We start from the raw sequence: 9,716 nt of genomic DNA, 5'->3' as shown, positions 1-9,716 counted from the left end.
CGAATCAGTATTAAAGAAAGCGAATCAATGCTAGCATTTATTTCAAGAGGGCTTGTATACAAAAACAGGGATGTAATGTTGAGGCTCTATAAGGTGCTGATAAGGCCACATTTGGAATTTTATGAGCAATTTTGGGCACCATATCTGAGGATATCTGTGCTGGCTCTGGAGAGGGTCCAGAGTAGATTTTTAAGAATGATCCCAGGAATGTGTAAGTTAACCTATGATGAGTGTTTGTCGGCACTGGGCCTGTACTCGCTGGAGTTTAGAAGAATGAAGGGGGACCTCATTGAAACATACAGAATAGTGAAAGGCTTGGATAGAGTTGATGTGCAGAGGATGTTTCCACTAGTGGGAGAGTCTAGGACTAGAGGGCACAGCCTCAGAATTAAATAACGTTCTTTTAGGAAGGAGATGAGGAGAAATTTCGTTAGTCAGAGGGTGGTGAATCTGTGGAATTCTTTGCCACAGAAATCTGTGGATGCCAAGTCAGTGGATATTTTTAAGGCAGAGATAGATAGATTATTGATTAGTGCAGGTGTCTGAGGTTATGGGGAGAAGGAAGAATGGGGTTAGGAGGGAGAGATAGATCAGCCATGATTGAATGGTGGAATAGACATCAGCAAAAACCCACACCATCCTGGCCATACACTTATTTCACCATTGCCATTGGGAATAAGGTACAGGAGCCTGAAAAATGTAACGTCTAGGATCAGGAACAGCTTCTTCCCTACAGCCATCAGGCTATTAAACACGACCACAAATAAGACTAGTATTATTATTGCATTCTACTTGTTTATTTATCGAGTATGTGTGCATGTGTATTTATACACAATTAACTTTTTATCTCCCGTTATGTACTATGTTTACATATTGTGTTGTGCTGCAACAAGTAAGAATTTCATTGTCCTATCTGGGACACATGACAATAAAATATTCTTGACTCTTCCTATATCAGTGACGGATGAAGCACGGGTGTAATCCTGATCTTGTCCTGATTGGATCCATTCTCTGTGTGCAGAGGAGTTTTAAAGGAGCTGCTAGAAGGATTAGAGGGGAGATGAAGAAACATATTTTCACACAGAGAGTGATATGGAAATAATTTTCTCAATGGGTGAAAAGAGGCAGAAATATTCACCACTCACGAGTGGCTCGATGTGACCTGCAGGTTCACCGTGTGACCAGGGATTATACCGGTTGGACATTTTTTAATTGGCACAATAACGATGGGCTGAATCGCCTCCTGTGCTGTAAATTTTCTATGATTCTATGTTCACCTTTTTGGATAGGTCAAGATCGAGCTGAAGGGTTCCAAGTTTGAATCCTAGTGTGTGCCGAGTAGGGACAAGCTAGTCAATACCCCAGTGAGGGAGGGGGGATCACAGCCCTGGTTGGGGTTAGACAATAGACAATAGGTGCAGGAGTAGGCCATTCGGCCCTTCGAGCCAGCACTGCCATTCAATGTGATCATGGCTGATCATCCCCAATCAGTACTCCGTTCCTGCCTTCTCCCCATATCCCCTGACTCTGCTATTCTTTAAGAGCCCTATCCAGCTCTCTCTTGAAAGTATCCAGAGAACCGGCCTCCACCGCCCTCTGAGGCAGAGAATTCCACAGACTCACAACCCAGTCCACCATCGCCTGCCGGGGGCTTGAACATCGGGAGCCCCAGTTCGCCTCGATGTTGCAGTTGGACTGCTGGACCGCGGGAGAAGAACAAACGGAAGAGATAAGACTTACAATACAATACAATACAATTTATTTGTCACTTGAACCTCATAGAGGCTCAAGTGAAATGTTGTTTCTGCAGTCATACATACAAGAAAAAAAAGACCCAAGACACAACACAATTTACACAGACATCCATCACAGCGCATCTCCTCCTCGCTGTGATGGAAGGCAAAAAAACTTATCTCTCCCCTGCACTTCCCTCTCCCCCCGATGTCAGTCAAAGTCAGAGCCCCCGGCGGGCGACAACAATTGTCCCGCGGCCATTAACGCTGCGCCGGGTGGTGCAAGGCCACGCTCCGGGTCTTGTTGTTGGAGCCCCGGACGGACGCTAGCAAAGTCCCGCAGCCGTTGAAGCCACGCCGGGCGATGATGTCAGGCCCCGCTCCAGGTCATCCTCGACCCCGCAACTCGGGCGGGAGAAGTCGCCGTTGCGGAAGCCCCGAAAAGCGGTCTCCCAGCAGGGACGCGGGCTCCCGGTGTCACTGTCTACCAGACCTGCAGTTGGAGCCTCTGAATCCCCGGGGTCGGGTCGCAGCAGCGCGCCACCACCGCTCCACCCGCTCCGGACTCGGCCAGCTCCACGATGGTGAGTAGCTCCGCAGCTCCGTGACTGGAGCCCCAGGACGTTCCTGCTGGAGGCCGCTCCATGGTGCAGCCCCAACGACAATGGAGACCCGACAGGGAAAGGTTGGGTTCTCCGTGCAGGGGAAAGATTTTAAAAGTTTCCCCCCCCACCCCCCGCCCACCACACACACACACACACACACACACATACACATACCCCATCAAAAAAATAAAAACTACATTAAAACGGGACAAAAAATAACAAAAAAACAGACAGACTGCAGAGGCCGCTGCGACGTGAGTCGCGCCGCCCACCGTCACCGGAAATAGGCGACGTTTCGGGCCGAAACCCTTCTTCAGACTTTTGCCTTCCATCACAGTGAGGAGGTGTTGGGAGATTCACTGTGATGGATGTTTGTGTAAAGTGTGGTAAGTGTGTTTCTTGTTTTTTTTTGTAATTGTTAAGACTGTAGAAAATACAATTTTGTTCAAACCAAGCTGTTTGAGAAACCAATGACAATAAAAGGCATTCTATTCTATTCTATGGTACAGGAGCCTGAAAGCTGCAACATCCAGGTTCAGGAATAGCTACTTCCCCACAGACATCAGGCTGTTAAACTCAACTCAAACAAAACTCTGAACATCAATAGCCCATTGTACTTTATCTTTATCTGCTTATTTATGTGTGTGTATATATATATATTCAATGTTGTATGGTCACACTGATCTGTTCTGTATTTATTTATGCCTACTATATTCTGTTAAGTTGAAGCAAAGCAAGAATTTCATTGTCCTATCTGGGACACATGACAATAAACTCTCTAGAATCTTGAATCTCTGTGAGAAAAAATGTTTCCTTGTCTCCGTTCTAAATGGCTTATCCTTTATTCTTAAACTGTGGCCCCTGGTTCTGGACTCCCCCCAACATCGGGAACATGTTTCCTGCCTCCAGCATGTCCAAGCCCTTAACAATCTTATATGTTTCAATAAGATCCCCTCTCATCCTTCTAAACTCCAGAGTGTACAAGCCCAGCCACTCCATTCTCTCAGCATATGACAGTCCCGCCATCCCGGGAATTAACCTTGTAAACCTACGCTGCACTCCCTCAATAACAAGAATGTCCTTCCTCAAATTAGGGAACCAAAACTGCACACAATACTCCAGGTGTGGTCTCACCAGGGCTCTGTACAAGTGCAGAAGGACATCTTTGCTCCTATACTCGACTCCTCTTGTTATAAAGGCCAACATGCCATTGGCTTTCTTGGGTGAATGTATGCTTAATGATTGATGCCAGAGTCACTGCACTCCCTACTGGTAGTGTCGATACACATTTGAGATTAGTCCGTTGTGTTTAGGTCTTGAAACATAGAAAATAGGTGCAGGAGTAGGCCATTCGGCCCTTCCAGCCAGCACCGCCATTCCATATGATCGTAGCTGATTATCCAAAATCAGTACCCTGTTCCTGCTTTCTCCCCCTATCCCTTGATTCCGTTAGTCTAAGAGCTATATCAAACTTCTCTTGAAAACATCCAGTGATCCACAGATTCACAACTGTGTGAAAATGTTTTTCCTCATCTCAGTCCTAAATGGCCTACCCCTTATTCTTAAACTGTGACCCCTGGATCTGGATCCCCCCCCCCGATGTCCCCCAACATCGGGGGGACATTGTGGGGCTGATGCAGTGGAAGGAGAGGGTGATGTTGAATGATGGGGAAGGAGAATTTGTGAAATTATTCATACACTCTGTAGTGAGATGAGAAGATGTAGTTACATTTTTGTCTATCTGATCAAATAACTATTACAACGGATAAAAGCTGCAAAGAAATCCCAATGCAAAACAGTACGTAAATATTCAGGAGGTTAAGGGTCCATCTGGATTTTTCCAGCTCTGACCAGCTGTCAAGACAACATTTCCGGCAGCACGTTTGATTTTCACGGGTCCTTGAGCCCAGAGAGGGCAGAATAATTAGTTTCTGTCTGAAAGTGACTGAATATTTACAATGATTTCTGAGTGCGGTGGGTGGAGGTAATGCCAGCGCAAACCTTTTCTTTCAAATAAATGTTATATTTCTCAAATGTGCTGAGGTAGCAGAGTGTTTTGCTTTAGATCTTTGAATCCGTTTCATTTTATTACAAAAATCTAACTATGAATGTTCATCACCTTTAGTGTTCCAGCCTAGAGTGAAGATGATTTTTATGCTGCAGCTCATGTCCTTCAGTCTTGCCTTCGTGTCAACGTTTTTCTTGATTGTGGCGACCTGGACTGATTGCTGGATGGTGAACGCTGATGACAGCTTGGAGGTGAGTGACTACTGGTTCCCTTCCCCCTCTCCCCACCAAACTGAAATCAGTCCTAGTCTTCAGTTTGCAATCCAATACTGTTGTAAGTCCTTGCTTTGGGGCACTATGTTCTTGGTAATGGGCTGCTGAAAGTTATGTTGTTGATGTTGTGAGTTCCGGCTCCCAGTGCAGAGACAGACATGCACCACAAGATAAGGTGGTGACCATCATTGGCAGTGCCTCCCTCCAACGTGCAACAACCTCCTGTGCCTCCACTTAGTCCATTGGTGGACCAAGCAGCAGTTGAAGACCATGGGCATTGTCCCAGATGTCCAGGCAAATATTTATTGCTCAACCAGCCAGTGAAACGGAGACATTTGTTTCATTGTTGTCTGTGGGATCTTGCAGCTGCTGCCTCAAATGGCGCTTGCAGTTCAAACATATTCTTTGGGCCTTTAAATGATTGGGACATTTTAAAATTGGAAAAGCCACCAATGATATCAAAGTAATTTCTCCAAGCATTGGAACTGACAGTTGTGAGTGACATCCTCTACAGTTACATTTACAAACTGAGCCCTTTGCCCTGACACGCCGAGCTATTGCAGAAACGCAGTGTGTAACAGTTAAAGGGAGAGTCAGTTTCAGGGTAAATTAGTAAGTTCTGATCTACAATATCTTACTTAGGACTTTGGAATTTAAACATGATTTATGCACAATTTAAAACACCATTGGATTTACGGCACCATTGGCTTTGTGGTATCTGAACAAATGAAATACTGAAATGTATAACATTTGATGAAAATAGCTTTAATTCACATTATGTTTAAGAAGGAACTGCAGATGCTGGAAAAATCGAAGGTAGACAAAAATGTAGGAGAAACTCAGCGGGTGAGGCAGCATCTATGGAGCAAAGGAATAGGTGACGTTTCGGGTCTAAAGAAGGGTCTCGACCCGAAACATCACCTTCGTTCCACAGATGCTGCCTATCGCAAAAAGGTAAACTTGTAGTTTTCAGTATTAGTATGGGATTCACTAGACAAAAGACGATAGGTGCAGGAGTAGGCCATTCGGCCCTTCGAGCCAACACTGCCATTCAATGTGATCATGGCTGATCATCCCCAATCAGTATCTCTGTTTCCTCATCTCCATTCTAAATGGCTTACCCCTTATTCTTAAACTTGGACGCTGGTCAGACTGAAGAATCAGCTCACAATCAGAGAAAACAGGAACAGGATTTCAATATTCTCAATGTTTTCACATTTGAAAATTAAAATAACATAGTAATTGAGTGTCTTTGAATGGCCGTTTGTTTGTGCCAGAGGAAGTATTGTCAATTAAAATATGTTCTGATGATGGTGCATTGTCGTGGATGTTTGTTATAAGACCATGTTAGAACATTGTCGATAAATTACATACAGGGACCATGCCTGTAAAAGCCCCAGTAACTTATCCTGAACTTGGCTGATGTGACTGGCTTGGTGGTGAGACGACATGGGAGATGAGGGCATGCCCCCTCGCCCAAACTGGTTTAACATCTGTGGAGAGTAAGAGTAAGGGAATAGGGATCATAAGATGAGCTGGGGGTTGGGTGATATTGGGGAATTTGCTACAAGGGCACAACTAATAGTGCCATTCCCACAAAGTGCCAAAGGACCCAGGTTCCATCCTGACCTCCTGTACTGTCTAGGCCTATTTACACATTCTTTCTGTAACTGAATAGGTTTCCTCCGCATGCTCCATTTTCTTTCCTTCCCAGAGATGTGTGTGGCAGTAGATTTACTGCCCCTGTGTGCAGATTGGAGGTGGAATCTGGGGAGAGTTGGGAATGTCAGTAAAATAAAAATAGGATCAAAGCAAATGGGGGGTTGATTGGCAGTGTAGACCCAGTGGACTGAAAGGCCTGTTTCAATGTAGTAGCTCTCTCTAAAAGTTCTATCTCCTCAATCATCCATAAGGATAAAGATTGTGCACAATGCAGTACTGTTGACCTTCGTGATTACAAAAAGTTCTGGGTGCCATTTACATATTAAATGCAACAGTTGGATTTGGAGTTCCCGGATTCAGAGTTGTTGCTCTTCACTGCTGTCCAGTGTAGAAGGTCTTCTTTCCTTCTTCCTCTGGTGAGCCCAGCATAGATTTCATGTTTGAGTTTCCTTTCTAGCCAAGTAGTTTACCAACAACTTTTCATCTTCAGTAATACTTTAAGAAGTTTACTTGCACACAGGGCTGCCATGGTTTGTGAAAATGTCCACATAGTTTATTGCACCCCAGGGGTTACCAAGAACAACCTAATGAGCAGATAGATGATGAGATAGAGTCATAGTCATAGTGTGATACAGCATGGAAACAGGCTCTTCAGCCCAACTTGCCCACACCGGCCAACATGTCCCAGCTACACTAGTCTCACTTGCCCGCGTTTGGTCCATATCGCTCCAAACTGATCCTATCCAAATACTTGTCTAACTGTTTCTTAAACATTCCTATAGTCCCGGCATGAACTACGTCCTTTGGCAACATGTTCCAAACACCCTTTGTGTGTGGGGATTGAAAATTGGTGAATAAAGTAATTGCAGATATGACCAGACCATTCAGCCCATTAAAGAGCTGTATCCTGAGGATGCAATCGTGAGCAGAATGACAGTCCATTATTGTTAATTCCATCATTGGTAGTCTCAGAGATGTACAGCATGGAAACAGGCCCTTTGAATACACACAAACTATTAGCCACCCATATTGCATTAATTTTATTCTAACCCCTCACATTCCCTTCAGTTCCGCGAGATTCTTCCATTCGTCTTCCATGAAGAGGCCATTTGCAGAGGCCAATTAACCTACTACTCACATTTCTGGGATGTGGGAGAAAAACATTGTACCCAGAGGAATCCCACACAGTTACAGAGAGAGCGTGCAAACTCCACACAGATAGCCTTGATGGTCAGGACGGAACTTGGCTCTCTGGAGCTGAGAGGCAGCAGGTCCAGCAGCTGTGATATTGTGCCACCAATATAGTCATCAGCATTCAGTTCAATGCTGTAGAAATACCCGTAATAATCAGGATTAACAATGGCAAGAATAACTGGTGTTAGACAAATGCTCACACTTGTGTTTCTGGCTCACATTCCCAGGTCAGCCAGAAATGCAGGGGTTTGTGGTGGGAGTGTGTGACCAATTCCATGGATGGGATCAGGACGTGTGACCAATATGACTCCATCTTAGCAGAACATCCACGTAAGTAGCGAAGGAACAGCAGAAGTGGAATATTGAAGTAACTATGGATTGTGATTGTGGGTACGGATAACTCTGATTGAGGGACCAAATCGTAATTGTTATGCCCGAAAAAAACCAGAGAAGCAACCTATACCCGAAAAAATAATTTCCAAATACCTTGACTCCATCCTATCCCCCTAGCTTAAATCCCTCCCTACCTATGTTCAAGACACCTCAGACACTCTCTGTCGTCTCCGCGCATTCCATTCTCTAGGCCCTCACCCCCTCATCTTCACCATGGACGTCCAGTCACTCTACACCTCCATCCCCCACCAGGATGGCCTCAAAGCCCTCCAGTTCTTCCTCGACCAGAGAAGCAACTTATACCCGGCCACTGACACTTACGCCCGGCCACTGGACTACACTTCTTCCCACCCTGCTTCCTGTAAGGACTCCATCCCCTACTCCCAATTCCTCCGTCTACGCTGCATCTGCTCCACGGGTGAGGCGTTCCACACCAGGGCATCTGAAATGACCTTTCTTCAGGGAACGGTGGTTCCCCTCCTCCACCATAGATGAGGCTCGCACCAGTTTCTTCCATACCCCGCAACACTGCTCTCTCTCCCCATCCCCCCACTCGCAACAAGGGCAGAGTCCCTCTAGTCCTCACCTTTCACCCCACCAGCCATCACATACAACAAGTAATCCTCCGTCAGTTTCGCCACCTCCAACGTGACCCCACCACTCACCACATCTTCCCATCTCCCCCCATATCTGCCTTCCGCAAAGACCGCTCCCTCCATAACTCCCTTGTCAATTCTTCCCTTCCCTCCCGTACCACCCCCTCCCTGGGCACTTTCCCTTGCAACTGCAAGAAATGCAAACACCCTCCACTTTTCCAATTCTTACCCTCCCTCCCGTTACCACCACCTCCTGCAGGCACATTTCCCTTGCCCCCCAACTGCTAAGAAATGCAACATCTTGTCCCATTTACCCCCTCCCGCGACTCCCGTTCAAGGGGAACCCAACAGTCGTGCCAGCTGCACCAGACATGAGCAGAGGTTCCCTGCAATCTCATCCAACCTCATCTATTGCATCACGACTGCCCTAGATGTCAGCCATGATCATATCGGTGAGGACAAGGCGAGAGGCCGGGTAGCCGATCGTTCTCTGCGGCACGAACCCTTACGCCTCAGGAATCCGCCAATAACCATGCAGACTCTCCCCCGGTGGCACCCACGCTCAGCACTTCAAATCCACCATCCACCGTTCCGTAAATCCGACGCCCCGGGACTCTGCTCTCTCTAATATGCCAGCTGATCTATATCGTGAGATCCAATCATCGGCCAGGTCGATCGTTCGCTGAAGCAACCACACGCTCCGCTCGGTCCGCCATAACAACAGCTGACCTCATAATCAGTGGCGCGGGACTTGTACTGACATCCCCCTCTCGCCGTACCCGACCTCTCTGCCCTGGATCCCTCATGAACAGCGCGATATTACCGGAATTGGCGGACGAGGCACTAGTATTCGTTTGGCGAGTCCTGCCTCCTGGGGCATGAACATCGACGTCTCCCCTGCTGTTGATCCTTCCTAACTCATCCCCTACTCAGTCCCTAGCTGCCGGACTCCTCTCTCCTTTTCTTTCTGTTGCTCCTTTATCCTTTCCCTTCGTCCACGCCCCCCCCCCGCCATCAGTCCTGGAAGAAGACGAGTTCGCTCCTGCCCCGAAACGTTGCCTATTTCCTTCGCCTCCCTAGCATAGATGACCTGACGCACCCGCTTGAGTTTCCTCCCAGCTTTTTTTGTGTACCCGTCAATTGTTATGCCCCAATTTAGGAAGAAATGGGCTAATATCTACAACATGACCTGTTGCAAGTATACTGCCTGCCGCGTCTTCCCTAGTTTCATGAGAAAAGTAGCTGACATATGA

General features: G+C 46.7%; 1 long non-coding RNA gene across 1 annotated transcript; it reads left to right on the top strand.

Moving 5' to 3' along the window:
* The first annotated feature begins 4,236 nt into the window (after positions 1-4,236).
* LOC129711437 (uncharacterized) lies at positions 4,237-8,639 on the top strand. Its single transcript, XR_008725844.1, has 3 exons — positions 4,237-4,322; positions 4,464-4,597; positions 7,702-8,639. It is a non-coding gene; the product is annotated as an uncharacterized LOC129711437 (long non-coding RNA).
* Positions 8,640-9,716: the final 1,077 nt, after the last annotated feature.

The sequence above is a fragment of the Leucoraja erinacea genome, chromosome 30, assembly GCF_028641065.1.
Source record: "Leucoraja erinacea ecotype New England chromosome 30, Leri_hhj_1, whole genome shotgun sequence".
Lineage (NCBI taxonomy): Eukaryota > Metazoa > Chordata > Chondrichthyes > Rajiformes > Rajidae > Leucoraja > Leucoraja erinaceus.
The sequence above is the reverse complement of the archived record's forward strand: the minus strand, read 5'-3'. Positions and strand labels throughout refer to the sequence as shown.